Source organism: Macrobrachium rosenbergii, chromosome 2 (genome assembly GCF_040412425.1).
Source record: "Macrobrachium rosenbergii isolate ZJJX-2024 chromosome 2, ASM4041242v1, whole genome shotgun sequence".
Lineage (NCBI taxonomy): Eukaryota > Metazoa > Arthropoda > Malacostraca > Decapoda > Palaemonidae > Macrobrachium > Macrobrachium rosenbergii.
The window spans coordinates 56,846,778-56,859,996 of NC_089742.1; the positions used below are offsets into that span (position 1 = coordinate 56,846,778).

The following is a 13,219-nucleotide window of genomic DNA, read 5'->3' on the forward strand; positions in this document are numbered from 1 at the left end:
CCAAGTAACCTTTTCACACTAATATCTAGTATCTTAGCAGCTCTGAAAGCTTTATAATGAAAGCTATTAATGTAATTACTATTTTATCTAAATATCAATACACTATAATCTTAAGCCTTCTGTTTATGCTGTTAAAATAATTCACATTTATGGGAGTTAACTGAATTCAACACTAAATTCACCTCATTTATAAAAGGTAGAGAAAATTAACTGGTATGGTATTGCATGGGGCCAGCCACAAATTTATTCGGTAGTAAATTGTACAGGGCCATTAACTTAAATATAAAGCCATAAAAATGCCGTAAAATTATAGTACCTCAGTAAAATATAATTTCATTAGACTCCAATAAAATCGTTCTAAAGTCTAAAGGAATAGCTTTATACCAAATATGCAATTCAAAAACACATGCAATAGCCTGTCTGGTAACACCAGTATGTAGTAACAGCCACGCTGTCGACCTTCAGTTCGAAGTCTTATTCCTCACTATTGGACTGTGTTACAATCTGAGGATGTTACGCAATTAGAACCTCTATCTGAAGCCAAGATAATGCTTTACTACCCTGAAACAATACACCTTTTACTTTTATTTAAATGGAGCTTTAACTTCGAATCGATGGTCCCCGTAGGCTTGGGTACCATATGCATAGGGGTTATCTTTGAATACTATCTTTTACTCTAACCACTTAAGTACAGTCAAGGCTAGTTAAGACTAGCTGGTGTTTTTATTCTAATATTTAAATCCTAACCAATTAAGTACAGTCAAGGCTAGTAAAGACTAGCTGGTGTTTTTATTCTAATATTTAAATCCTAACTTCAGTCCAAGTCGTTCATATAAAGCTAGTGAATTTAATACCACACAGTTCGAGTCAATTATACTTACAAGTCCATAGACTAAATAGAAAGTTATGACTGAAATTTTAAAGAAGATACTCCAACTATTTAATTCTTGGAGTCAAGTACTTCACCATTTAGAAATTTTAATTCTATTTGCAACTGGGTGAAAGGTAAACATTTAGTACAGAATACCTCTGGAGGATATGAGAAAATAGCATGAATTCAATAGTTTATTTAATGGCAATACAGGACACTAAAAACCACTGGTCCCAATCCCAATCTCCAATCTCTATACACTGATTAAAAAGTAACACTAACCTCGTTTCCAGTAATATCTTAAAACTTACTTATAAAACTAGTTTAATTTTCAGTGCACCTTTAAGGTAAAAACTATACAACTATGCCACTAGAATTTACACTTTCATCATTCAGGTTGAACAATTCCGAACACCAATTCTGCATTTCCCAGTGGTTCCAAACCATTTGGCCATAGCAGTCAGAGGCAAAAAGTTCACAAACTACCTCACTCGCAGATGCCAAGTGGCAGAATTGCAAATCAAAGGCCAGCGAGGGAAACCGGCCAGGATTGCACATCAAAGGACTAATACAAGTCCTTAAGATTTCATAACTGAAATTAAATACAATTCCTAGTTTAGTGCAAGTTTCCACAATGTAAAAGTAAAAGATAGTGTTCTTTGTATCATTTTCAAGGCAATTAGTAAAGCTTAATACTGACCAAATAGTTACGTAAACTCAAATAATTTAATGTTAAATGCTCTTGAATATCTAAAAATATTAATATCTTAAGTTTTAATCAAAGTTTTAAAGTAACATACCAATTCAAGCACTAGAAAAACCAAATACCAATTCAAGCACTAGAAAAATAACTAGTCAGAATAAAATTACAGAAATAAATTATTGCTGAACTGAAGTAAGGCAAGTTACTGAATGATTATTAGAGCAGAACTCTGGTAAAACAGAACTGAAAATACTACAGCAATATATCCAGATTTTTACTTTACAAGCAACCACTATCTGATACCACAAAATTTTGAACTTCAGGGAACTTAAAATCCAAATTTTCACCGAACGAGAGAAAAAAAAAAAAAAAAAAGTCAGGAGGCAAGGGGTACCCGAACATTGCCTACATTTGAAGGAGCTATGGAAACTTTTAAACAGGTAACGCATTCAGAGCTGCCGAAAAAATGGGTAGTATTCCACTGCCGAATTAGGCCCAACAAAGGGTCCAAAAAGTTTGTAAAATTGACAGGTTTCATAGGTTTTACATAACCGATTAATATCGTCTTGTTCATCGCTTTAGCACCTAAGTTAACCATGGGTTTGTAAACAGTATCATGTGTTTGTTAAATGTATCAGAACCTTAGTAAAATATTGTATCAGAACAGCAATAAAATATTGGAGTGTATTGTATGTCAAGATTTGGTAATGTGTGTAACGAAAAATATTTTAACTTAAAGTACGTTAAAAGCAAGTTAAGAGCTAAAGATGTGGATATAAAAGGAATATAAAAGGAACAAAATTTAAATACACAAAAATGACTAGAATTTCACTCCAAGTTACATTTTTTCCCCGCACACCCATATCTTCCCGCACACCCATTTTTAAACTGCCAACGTCCTTCCAAAGTGAAAGGCAAATACAAGGCAAATTTAGTTTACTAGAGATACTGAAATGAGATCACTTTGATCCAAGAAAGAAAATCAATTATCGAGTTCTTTGTAAGTCATTGAAAGCTCAATTTAAAACTACTTAACTTATTACGGGCTACGTTAAAGCACTAAGTCATGCTATTAACTTAAACTTATGGTAAATAAATCAGCTAAGAACGCAAAATTATACGCACTAAATACAAGCAGCTACGTTACCTTTACAATTTAAAAAATTAAAGGAACGTTAACAAACCTTGAAAATTAAAGGAACGTTAAATAAAAATGGCTGACTGGTGCTCTTACAACCTGAAAGAGAATTTTATTAGTTTGAACCCTCCCATTAACCTGGCCGCAGGTGCTAAGACCTACGGAACAAGGCATGGGAGGGCCTCCACCCCTACAGGGGAACCGCCCCTGCAGGGGTGGAGTAAAAAAAAAATTGCAATAAATAGTGGGTCTGGGTCAAAAGCAGTGGGTCTGGGTCAAAAGCAGTGGGTCTGGGTCAAAAGCAGTGGGTCTGGGTCAAAAGCAGTGGGTCTGGGTCAAAAGCAGTGGGTCTGGGTCAAAAGCAGTGGGTCTGGGTCAAAAGCAGTGGGTCTGGGTCAAAAGCAGTGGGTCTGGGTCAAAAGCAGTGGGTCTGGGTCAAAGCAGTGGGTCTGGGGTCAAAGCAGGGTCTGGGTCAAAAGCAGTGGGTCTGGGTCAAAAGCAGTGGGTCTGGGTCAAAAGCAGTGGGTCTGGGTGGTTAATACAAAACAGCTTACCTATTTATTGGCGATTTATTGTACCACTTCTGAACGGTAAGTTTGTCTACACGTTGACCTCAATTTAGGCTTGCGCACTTTCCAGACAAATTATCCCGGTTACGCGACCATCTGAAACATTCAAAAGTTACTTACATGCTATACATTAATTTAATACCAGAATTGCTAGTAAACCCATGAAAGCTTCGAAAAACATTAAAACTGGATTTTTATATATATTAACTTTGCCTTAGTTTACCGGTATGGTCATGAAACTCGTCAAAATTTACAACTAACCACATTCGTAAAATATGTCTAGTCAAGTACAACATTCAGTTCAAAAGCAGAATTACCAATCTCAACTTATTTCAACTCTTAAATTCAGAACTAGACAATCAAAAACGAAATCTTTACTAGATTCGCTAGATCCTGGGAAAAAAGTGAGTTTAATCTAAATGAAATCTAATCTAAATGAAATCTAGATTCGCCAGATCCTGGGAAAAAAGTGAGTTTAATCTAAATGAAATCTAATCTAAATGAAATCCAGAGGTTCACTTAGCACTGCGTACAAAACTTACATTGACGAGCATGTTACTACAACACAATCATTCTACATCAAAAACTCACCAAAATAGAGATCAATAAGAATTATATCAACGATAATTGAAACAGAACCTAACTCCAACAACCAGTTCATATGGTCATAAATCCTGTCACTAAATATTAAACAAAAGGAAACATACAATGAATTAAACTATTTTAACTACACCAGAACCACAAAGTACTCACTAACCGGTTTAAAAAGCCACAATCATAGAAAAATAAAGTTTGGATTGAAACTTCTGAGCCACGACTATAACAACTCACTAACTTGGAAATTAGTCTTAAAACAAATAGCATTAAAGTAAATAGCAACACTAACAAAATAGACAAGCTAGTAATAATTTTATTTTAAAATACTACTACAGCCTTAAAACAAACAGCATAAAAATACTTAAACGTTTAATATCTACAAGAACTTCCTCACCTTTACAAAGACATCCGCGGAACACGAACCACCTGTCACCTTCTCCTGGCCCAGAGAGTTGCACAGGTCATGCACAGCAATCCAGCGCAGGCTCTGGCCTTGGCCAAATGCCACCCATAGCTTCTCTAGCCCTAGATTGTGGAGAGTGGAGAAAGTACTGACTGCAACGACAAGAACCTCATTGTCATTTGCTTTAACCGTGATGGTCTTGCTCCATGTTCTGTGGCATATTTGGCATGGAGAAAGATGCGGGTGTCAGCTTCCTCATGAGAGCACTTTTCCAGTCCCTGAAGACTAGCCTCCCATGAGTGCCGAGGACAGCAGACCCTTTCGTGGCAATGACAATATTTGTGGCAGACATCTGGGCAACTTTGTCTGCCAGAACTGGAACAACTCTGTCTTGTTGGCATCGTGTCTTAAGAAATTGCGCCAGTTGGATGGAATTGTGTTCTTTGTCTGTCACCTGCGCCTTCCTCCTTGACCACGTTGGAGCCTGGTCTCAGCTTTGAGGCTGATGATTGTATACATCAAATACAAGATGTGATGATGTGTACTTGCTGCTATGCAAAATAAAAAAAAAAACACTTAAAACGAACCGCTACGTCAAAAGCCTTCGGGAATCAAACTAGCAGCTGAACTGGAACGATTTGTTCGCACTGTAATCAGTACTCACTGACAATAACTAAAGGACAACGGAGGAAGCATTTCCAGCCAAGGACGGTGGACACCACAAACTGATACTCGCTGTTTGTTTGAGGTTGGGGGGAGGGGCGAAGGTAAGCTCACGATACCTTAAGCTTGGGCAGTAAATTTTTATTCTACGTTCTATTTCATCAGGCTACTTTGCTTTATCGTAGAAATTTATTTTCTTTGATTTTTTTTTAAGAAAATGAAACGGCAGTTCTTCAGTTTTTTTTTTATCTAAATGGTCTTGATGAGGAAAAATTCACTTTTCATTTATCCTATTTGTGAATAAATTCCATCTAAGAAAGTTTATTTCACCATTTTCTTTTTTTTTTTTATCTAAATGGTCTTGATGAGGAAAAATTCACTTTTCATTTATCCTATTTGTGAATAAATTCCATCTAAGGAAAGTTTATTTCACCACTTTCTTTTTCTCTCTTTCACTACACACACACGTGAGTGTGTGTGTAAGAGTGATTATAAGCACACACACGGTACGGTACACACATATTAATATAAATTAAGTAAACAGCATTACATTATTTTTAATTCATAAATTTAAAAATAGGTTTGTGGCTGCGTGAACGTCAATTCATCTTTTATTAAGCTGTTAAAAGGTTGTAAGCTATACATATTTTCCTGAACTACTTTTAGTTTAGTTATACTAAAGGTATCTAATTAACCGTTACGTTCATCTCTTGGGTAATATTTATTGTTCATAAAATTCAGATAATTCAAACAGTTTCGTGGTTACGTTAATATTACCTCATTAATCCATCATTTGAATTTTTTTAGGTTAATCAGTAAATGTTACAGTGCAGGCCATTCTTACGAAATAACTTAATTTTGTAGCTCAGGGATCATTAATTTTGAAGCTCAGAGATCACTGGATGCTACACTGTAAGCTGAAATTTACAAACACAGTCAGCAAAAAATCTCTGCTGTGCGACACTTTAAATGCAACTTTTTACAGACAATTTGTTTGGGGGATTTTTACTTAAGTTAGCGTTCGTCAGTGTATCATACTTCGTATTACGATTGTATCTGAATAATTTGAACTACTCGTACTTTCATTTTACTTCGAATCTTGTAAGTATGGGTCTAATTTGTCGCTTAAGTATGAAAACAATAAAGGGATTGCTTGCTAGCACTAAAGTTTTTTTTTCGGCGTCCCTTAGGCCCCTTAGCTTCAACCCCTTCCATTCCTATAACTGTAACTCCGTTCATATTCTGTTATCTTACTTTCACTTTCTCCCAACAGTTGTTTCAAAGTGGAAGTGCGAGGTTTTCTTTTTGTTACACCTTTAAAACCTTCTTTGCCCTCAGTTGCCCTTTCAGCACTGAATAATCTCATAGGTCCCAGTGCTTGGCCTTCAGCCTAAATTTTACATTCCAGCTCCGAGAACTTTTATTTGTTTTACCCCACACTTTGGAGCAGAATCACCTCCATGTTTATACCAAAAAGAGTTTTGTATTGACTTCTCAAATGTTAATAAACTTAATTCAGTGACTTGGTGTCTTCATTGATAAATGTCCATATTAATGCTCTGTTTAATACTGTACTACACTATGTCAGTTTATACTTTTCGTAACTGTAAATATGGAACTGAAAGCCTAAAAATATTTGCCTGTTTAATTCAGTCAGGATCGAATGTTGAAGATTTCTTCAGCTTTACATTTCTGTGGCTGAAAGTATTTTTGTTCCAGTAATTACTATGCACACCAATTGCCTAGTGGCAAGTTATGGTGGTTTGCCTTAGGCCTGAAACTACAAAGGTTCAATTCGGCAGTATTTTAACGACAACAGAACATTTTTAATTAATTTGGGATTTGATTCAGTGTTCGCATTTCATTTAATGTTCAGTAACCTAGAAGTTGAGTGCTAACAACTGATCATTACAAATATGAAACGTACTAATATTCAGTTTAACACAAAGATCGGTAGTAAGCATAAACTTTGTTTTAAGGTGCTTTTCATTTTAAATTCCTTCAACATTTAGTCGAAATGTTTGTTGAAACCCAAAGTTAGGTTTATTTCAAATTCAGAACAAATAGGCAACTATGAAATTGTATAATCATTCTTTAGCTTGCCGCATTGACAGTAAATTCTTAATACCTCCATACTGTCACCATAGGGTCTTATTTTCGAAGGTCCTTATTGGTCATTTGCAGCCTCCACTTTCATATGATTGTCCTGAGCGGTTTCATAATGAACGCTTGACCCATACACCCAATTGCTTTGTGATACCCCACACTTCTACCTCTTATTCTTACATATTTTAAATACATAAAATACAGTACATATCTCAGTCAAGACACTACACCCCCTTCATGGTATTGAGATATACTACAAACTCGAGGCATTTTATATAACTTTGAAGGAGCAATAACTCTGTATATTTCGCATGGGAACGTTAGCAGTTACGAGCAGGCTTGGACAAACAGACCTGAGTCTCCAAACCGTATGGGTTGTCTTTAAATTAAACCAACGGAGTTTGGTTTTACCGCTAAGCAGACGCATTAATCAGTTCAACTGGACGTCAGTGAAATATGGGAATTTGGTAGATTACTCGCTAGAGAAAAATAGTTCTTAGTGGAACTAATTGCAGAAAGATTTCACGGAAGTGAAATGACAGAGTTGAACAGGGACCACCGCAAATACTGAGAGAGAGAGAGAGAGAGGAGAGAGAGAGAGAGAGAGAGAGAGAGAGAGAGAGAGAGAGAGAGAAAGCCGGTTTGTCAACTGGAAAATATCTGGCGGAAATCTACGAGGAATTGGTGAAAAGCTGTTAATGAAAATGGATAGGCCTTATCATGAAAATCCCCTTGAACAGTTTGCTTGTAATGCTGATTGAAGTGAGTTTTCTAAACCTCACTTACCGTCCCAGACTAATTTTATTTTAGAACTATGATAATGATGCACCAAACCTGTTTGATAGATACGACGTCAATTGGCTTTTGTCGAAATTGGAGGTTCCAACGGCGGTTGTTGACTAGTTGCAAACTCCATTACCCAGATCATGTTTGATCTGAAAACACCATTTAGTAATGCTTACAATGCAGATTAAAATTACCTGTCAGCAAAAAAGTTTGGTAGTTGCATATTGATTAAAGATAGAACTTTGAAGTAGTTAACAAGTTGTGTGTAGTGTGTATAGACTAAAGAAGGACACGTCTGAATTAAAATGTACATATGAAGGGATGAAGTAATAAGTTAGCTTATGGGTAAAGATTCATTTAAAACGGAGTGCTTTATCGAAAACTTGAAATGAAAAGAAAGTCTGAGGGATGTAATAATCCCCTTAATCTTGAAAAAACTGTAAAACTTATATTCATAACGGTACTGCTTGTGAACACTATCATTATCAAAATGTTCTGGCAATTGTAAAAATTACGAAATTAGTTATAATTTGGAGAATTTAGCTGCAATATAAAATAGAAAAGACACCTGCATTACAGCTCATTTCACAGCATCATATAACAGGCTGTACAGTAATGATATAATACAGCTAAATTTAATGTTTCTAACAACCCTCTAACCGGCAACAGATCAAACGTTCAGGCAAACGAAACGAATCCAGGTAAAAAAAAAAAAAGTCACAGGTAAAAAAAAGTCACAGAAAAAGGCCCTGGAAAAAAGTCACATTTATCTTTCCTAGATAGTGACCCCCAAGGGTTTTAACCCGATGTAACAGTCTGTATTTTCCCCTGTCTGAAATTCCCCCCGGGGGAAATATGGCCCAGGACATATTTCCTCCTGCGGGAATTTCGCCCCAGGATAATATTCCCCCCTCTGGGCCAAGATTCCTCTAACCCCACTACTGCTATAAGAGTATGGCTATGGCGGCGACGTGTAGCAACGACAGCCTCCTGCCACACAGGGCAATTATCTTCACGACTAAACTACCTCTGGGGGTCATTATCTTTGTTATTTACAGTCTTTTGTTTATGTTGATACGGAAATCCCCAACGGGCTTGTACTAAACACGCCACAAAGGTAGATACGTGTAAGGGTGAGAAATGGCCTTAGAGGGGGAAAAATATCCTGGGTCCAAAATTCCCCCCGGGGGAAAAACAGCCTGTGCTGTTATTCCCCAGGGGAAATCAATCCTAGGCTAATTTTCCCCGGGGGGGGGCGGAATTTCAGTCAGGGTTGAATAATTTCCTGCTACACCGATATGTATCCACCTTTACGGAGTGTTTAGTACAAGCCCGTTGGGGATTACCGTAAAATCATAAACAAAAGACTGTAAATATCATACATTTACGGACACATGCATGCTTAGCCTTACCAGTTGTAAATGGGTACCAGGCTCAGCGTCTGACAGACAGAATGAAATAAAAATTTTCCTAGGTAAATGGAATCCATTCAGTGATAGAATATGTGAATACCTATTTTATTTCTCACCGTCTCCTTTTGTATCATCAACCTGAAGAATTATTTAAATTCCCCCCCAAGAAATCAAGTAATTTTCAGATCAAAACCTAAAGGGAACAGAAGTTAGAATCAAAATTTAACGCCCGAGCTCATATAGTATCCTGAAATTACATTCAATTTCTCCACAAACAAAAACTCAACGCACGCTAGTCCGTGTTGCCCATCGTCCGTGTCTGGAAAGTGCTGACTCTTTTGTCCTTGATTCTAACGGTTTGCGTTTTCGAAATAAGACTCGGTCTAGCTATTGTCTCTACAGTCGTGAGATTTGAGAGTGGTCTGTGTTTTGATGAGGTGATTCTTTCTCCAGGGGTGTCGACACAAAGGAGTTTTGAATCTCGGGCTCCCGACGCGTAAGTTTTCGTGTTTGTTTTTGAACTTTGGGAAAACCATTTTAAGTGGGTGTTTACTTGTGGCTACATTGATTATTAGTATTTTTAGACTTTAGTCCAGTTTGATGGTAATGGTAGAATTAGGGTTTTTGTTTTTAAACTGTTCACTGTGGGTTTTGAAACTGTTGCATTCTGAAAGTTGGTTCAAATCTATTCATATGCTAATTTCTGATAATTCCCTATCAATATAAAAAAAATGTTGTAAAATCATCTTGCATTTCCTTTGTCTTACAGCTTGAATTACAGCTTGAAGCACTGAACCCTTATCTCCGTAGTAGGCCCGGGCAGGTCCAACAGTTTTTTAGTAAACATTATGGTTGTTTGAACATTTAGTTAAAAACTGGTTATATGATAAGCCTTAGAAGGTTCATATTCAGTTTATTAATGACATTGAGACTGAATTATACTTTATGTTTTTTTAAACTGCAGTCTTATCTTGCCCTTCAATATTTTAAAACTTTAATCAAGAATGTTAGTGGGTAAACAAAAATGTGATGGGTTTTACCTGTCGTTCCACGGGTAATTTCATAAAGTTAAATAAACAGCATGCTTGATAACAGAGGAATGTAATTAAAATTCGTATGTATTTCCAGATGGTCGTGAATTCGGCAGTCATTAGTGAAGCCAGGGAAACTTCACAACTTTCCTGATAAATGGAAGACTGGAATCTGAATTTTAAGTTTAAAAATCTCCACTGAGGCTATAAACCATATATTCTCTGGGATTTGTTTTAATATCTAGTGTGAGAGGTGAGTATTTTTTAAACCAAACGAAAACTTTTTCTTTTTTTTTTTTCTTACCTCCACCCCTGCAGGGGCAGTGCCCCTGTAGGGCTGGAGGGCTTCCCATGTCCTGCTCCGTAGGTCTTATGACCTGCGGGCAGGTTCATGGGAGGTTGTAGGGCTTCCCATGTCCTGCTCCGTAGGTCTTATGACCTGCGGGCAGGTTCATGGGAGGTTGTAGGGCTTCCCATGTCCTGCTTCGTAGGTCTTACGACCTGCGGGCAGGTTCATGGGAGGTTTCAAATCTAATTCGTTTTTCCTTCCAGGTGGTTAGTGTACCATTGTTATTTTTGAAGTTAACGTTCCTTTTGATAAGTCACGTAATTAAATACTGAATATTTTTAAAAGTAACGTAACTGCTGTTGTTTATTCAATAAATTTCCATTATCTCGTGTTCTCAATTGATCTATTAAACTTGGCCTTTAAATTGTTAGTTTTATTAAATTTAATTTTCAATTGTTAAAACAGTGTAGATCTGAACTAACTTACCAAGGTGTCAAAAGATTTTCCATTTAGTTTTGCTTCTTGAAAGATACTTAATTTCATTAAGTTCAGTATTTAAATTTCTTGTATCTTGATTCCTTCACTTTGAAATTAGTGACTTTCAAAATTCTGTTCAGGGGAAGAAAGTAACGTAACTGTGTTTTATTTTGAGTTTCAAGCCAAACTTAATTTTGGAGTCTGATTTGACTGAAGTTGATTGCTTTACTTCCTCACTAATTTAATAGTTATAAATAATTTGTTTAACCAGGCATCTGAACCCTTTTAGGGTTCTTCTCGGGCTGGGAAGACTAATTTGTAATAACGTGACTGTTGGTACTAGGTACTTGGCAATGCAGTAGACACTAATATTTTACTATGGTTCTGACACAACGATCAAATCCATGCTGAACTTGGGTGTTATTGCAGTGAACAAACCTATCAGTCAGTCATTACTGTACGAGAGACCTGTCAAGTTTTTTGTACTGGGCGGCTTTTTTTCAGGTAACTTTTGCCCATTTGTTAGGAAGCTCTGATCACTCCACAACTACTGTATGGTAGTTCCTTTCCTTCAAATGTGGGCACTTTCTTGGGTACATTTTGCTTCTTGAAGTGTTTGGTAGATTGTCAGAGGATTTAAGTATGGCTTGCTTGTCAATTTAAAATTAGGATCTATTGATTTTTTTTTGTGAAGGTGAAACTTGACTGTTTTGAATTTTAGCTAGAGTACTAGAAATTATTGGTTTTCCTGGAAAGTAAAAGTTCGGTCTATTGCCACTTTTCTGTTGCCACTTTTTTTTCGTCTAAGCTAAAACTTATTTTACTTTCTGCCTTTTACCTTGCTTTACCAAATTACTCCAAAATTGCTGTTTAAATTCGATATTTAGTGGTAATTCTTTGTTCAATTCTTGTCTTGACAGCCATTAAACATTTTTTCAATGGACATAAGGAAATAATGCATTTATATATAAGCAATTTTTTACGGTTTTATCTGTGTAATCTAAAATAAATTTTAACTTTAATTTTAATTTATTTTAGTTTGAATTAACGTGACTATTTTATGAGTTTAATGCTAGTAACTTTTATTGAATCGCTTTGATGAAAGTATACCGTGAACGAACCATAATTATTTTACTATGGTGCTTTAGTGATAGTTTGTGGTGGGTGATCGATGTAAAAACGTAATCTGGATTTATACTACCGAATTAAGGTTCATATTTTTCTTTTCAGTAACTCCATAAAAAACTGAGGACTTTTATTCGTCCTTTGCTTAGCAACTCTGGCCAGCTTTCCTCATTTGCTCTCACTCGGCTGCTCTCCCACCTGAAGTCTCCAAGGTCGTTCCCTTGGAAATTCCCTTAATAAATTTTGTGTGACCTTTGCCCACCTTGACCTTCATCTGGCAACTGTAGTCAAAAGATTGAATTGTCGTTTGTCTGGAAATATTCGTATGTGCCGTGATAGTTTTACCAGTCCAAAGTAGATTTAACTTAACAGATTGTAATTTATAATGTTTTGATTGTATGTTTTGCAATGCAAATGTTCGTAATGAAACCACGCTGCTTTCTGCAGTGTGTGTACCTTAAACGTTACTGAGAATGAGATTTGTAACAGTATTCACGGATGTTAGAATTGCTTTAAATCAACAGTGATATTTAATTCGGCTGAGACTTGGGTGTTTCATTTTTATACAGTAAACTGGCCTGTAATTTTTTTTTAATCAAATTTAGTGAATAAACCATCTGACTTCATTCACAAATGAACTTTAATACCTTCACGAGCAACAACTATACTAAATTGGTGGTACTATGGGTGGTTAGTAACCTTTAGCAGTTACAAATAAAAGATTTGAAGAATTTTTGAAGACATTTTACTGCTTTGACCCAGGAAGACGGTTTTGAATGGCTTGTTTAAAACTAAGTGATTATTATTTTTGTTTATGAGTGAGCAGCCTTTATCGTTACGTAAGAAAAAAAATTGCTACCTGATAATCAGATTTTTACTAGATATTGCAAAAACTTATTTTTCTGAAGGTAATCCAAAACAACAATCACTGAATACCTATATTGATTATAATTAAATTTTCATTGAACGGAATGAAATTAACTTTTCATTGAACGGAATGAAAGACCTTTAAATACGATCAAAAGAGTTGAAAAGAAACTTTATAATGA

The 13,219-nt window shown here is 36.0% G+C and overlaps 2 long non-coding RNA genes across 2 annotated transcripts; one reads left to right on the forward strand and one right to left on the reverse strand.

The window, feature by feature from the left end:
- Nucleotides 1-1,052: 1,052 nt before the first annotated feature.
- On the reverse strand, nt 1,053-4,403 carry LOC136849875 (uncharacterized). Its single transcript, XR_010856451.1, has 3 exons — nt 4,273-4,403; nt 3,267-3,377; nt 1,053-1,463 (listed from the first exon to the last, which is right to left on the reverse strand). It is a non-coding gene; the product is annotated as an uncharacterized lncRNA (long non-coding RNA).
- Nucleotides 4,404-9,592: 5,189 nt separating this feature from the next.
- Nucleotides 9,593-12,905, forward strand: LOC136849880 (uncharacterized). Its single transcript, XR_010856453.1, has 3 exons — nt 9,593-9,744; nt 10,377-10,532; nt 12,276-12,905. It is a non-coding gene; the product is annotated as an uncharacterized lncRNA (long non-coding RNA).
- The last annotated feature ends 314 nt before the right edge of the window (nt 12,906-13,219 follow it).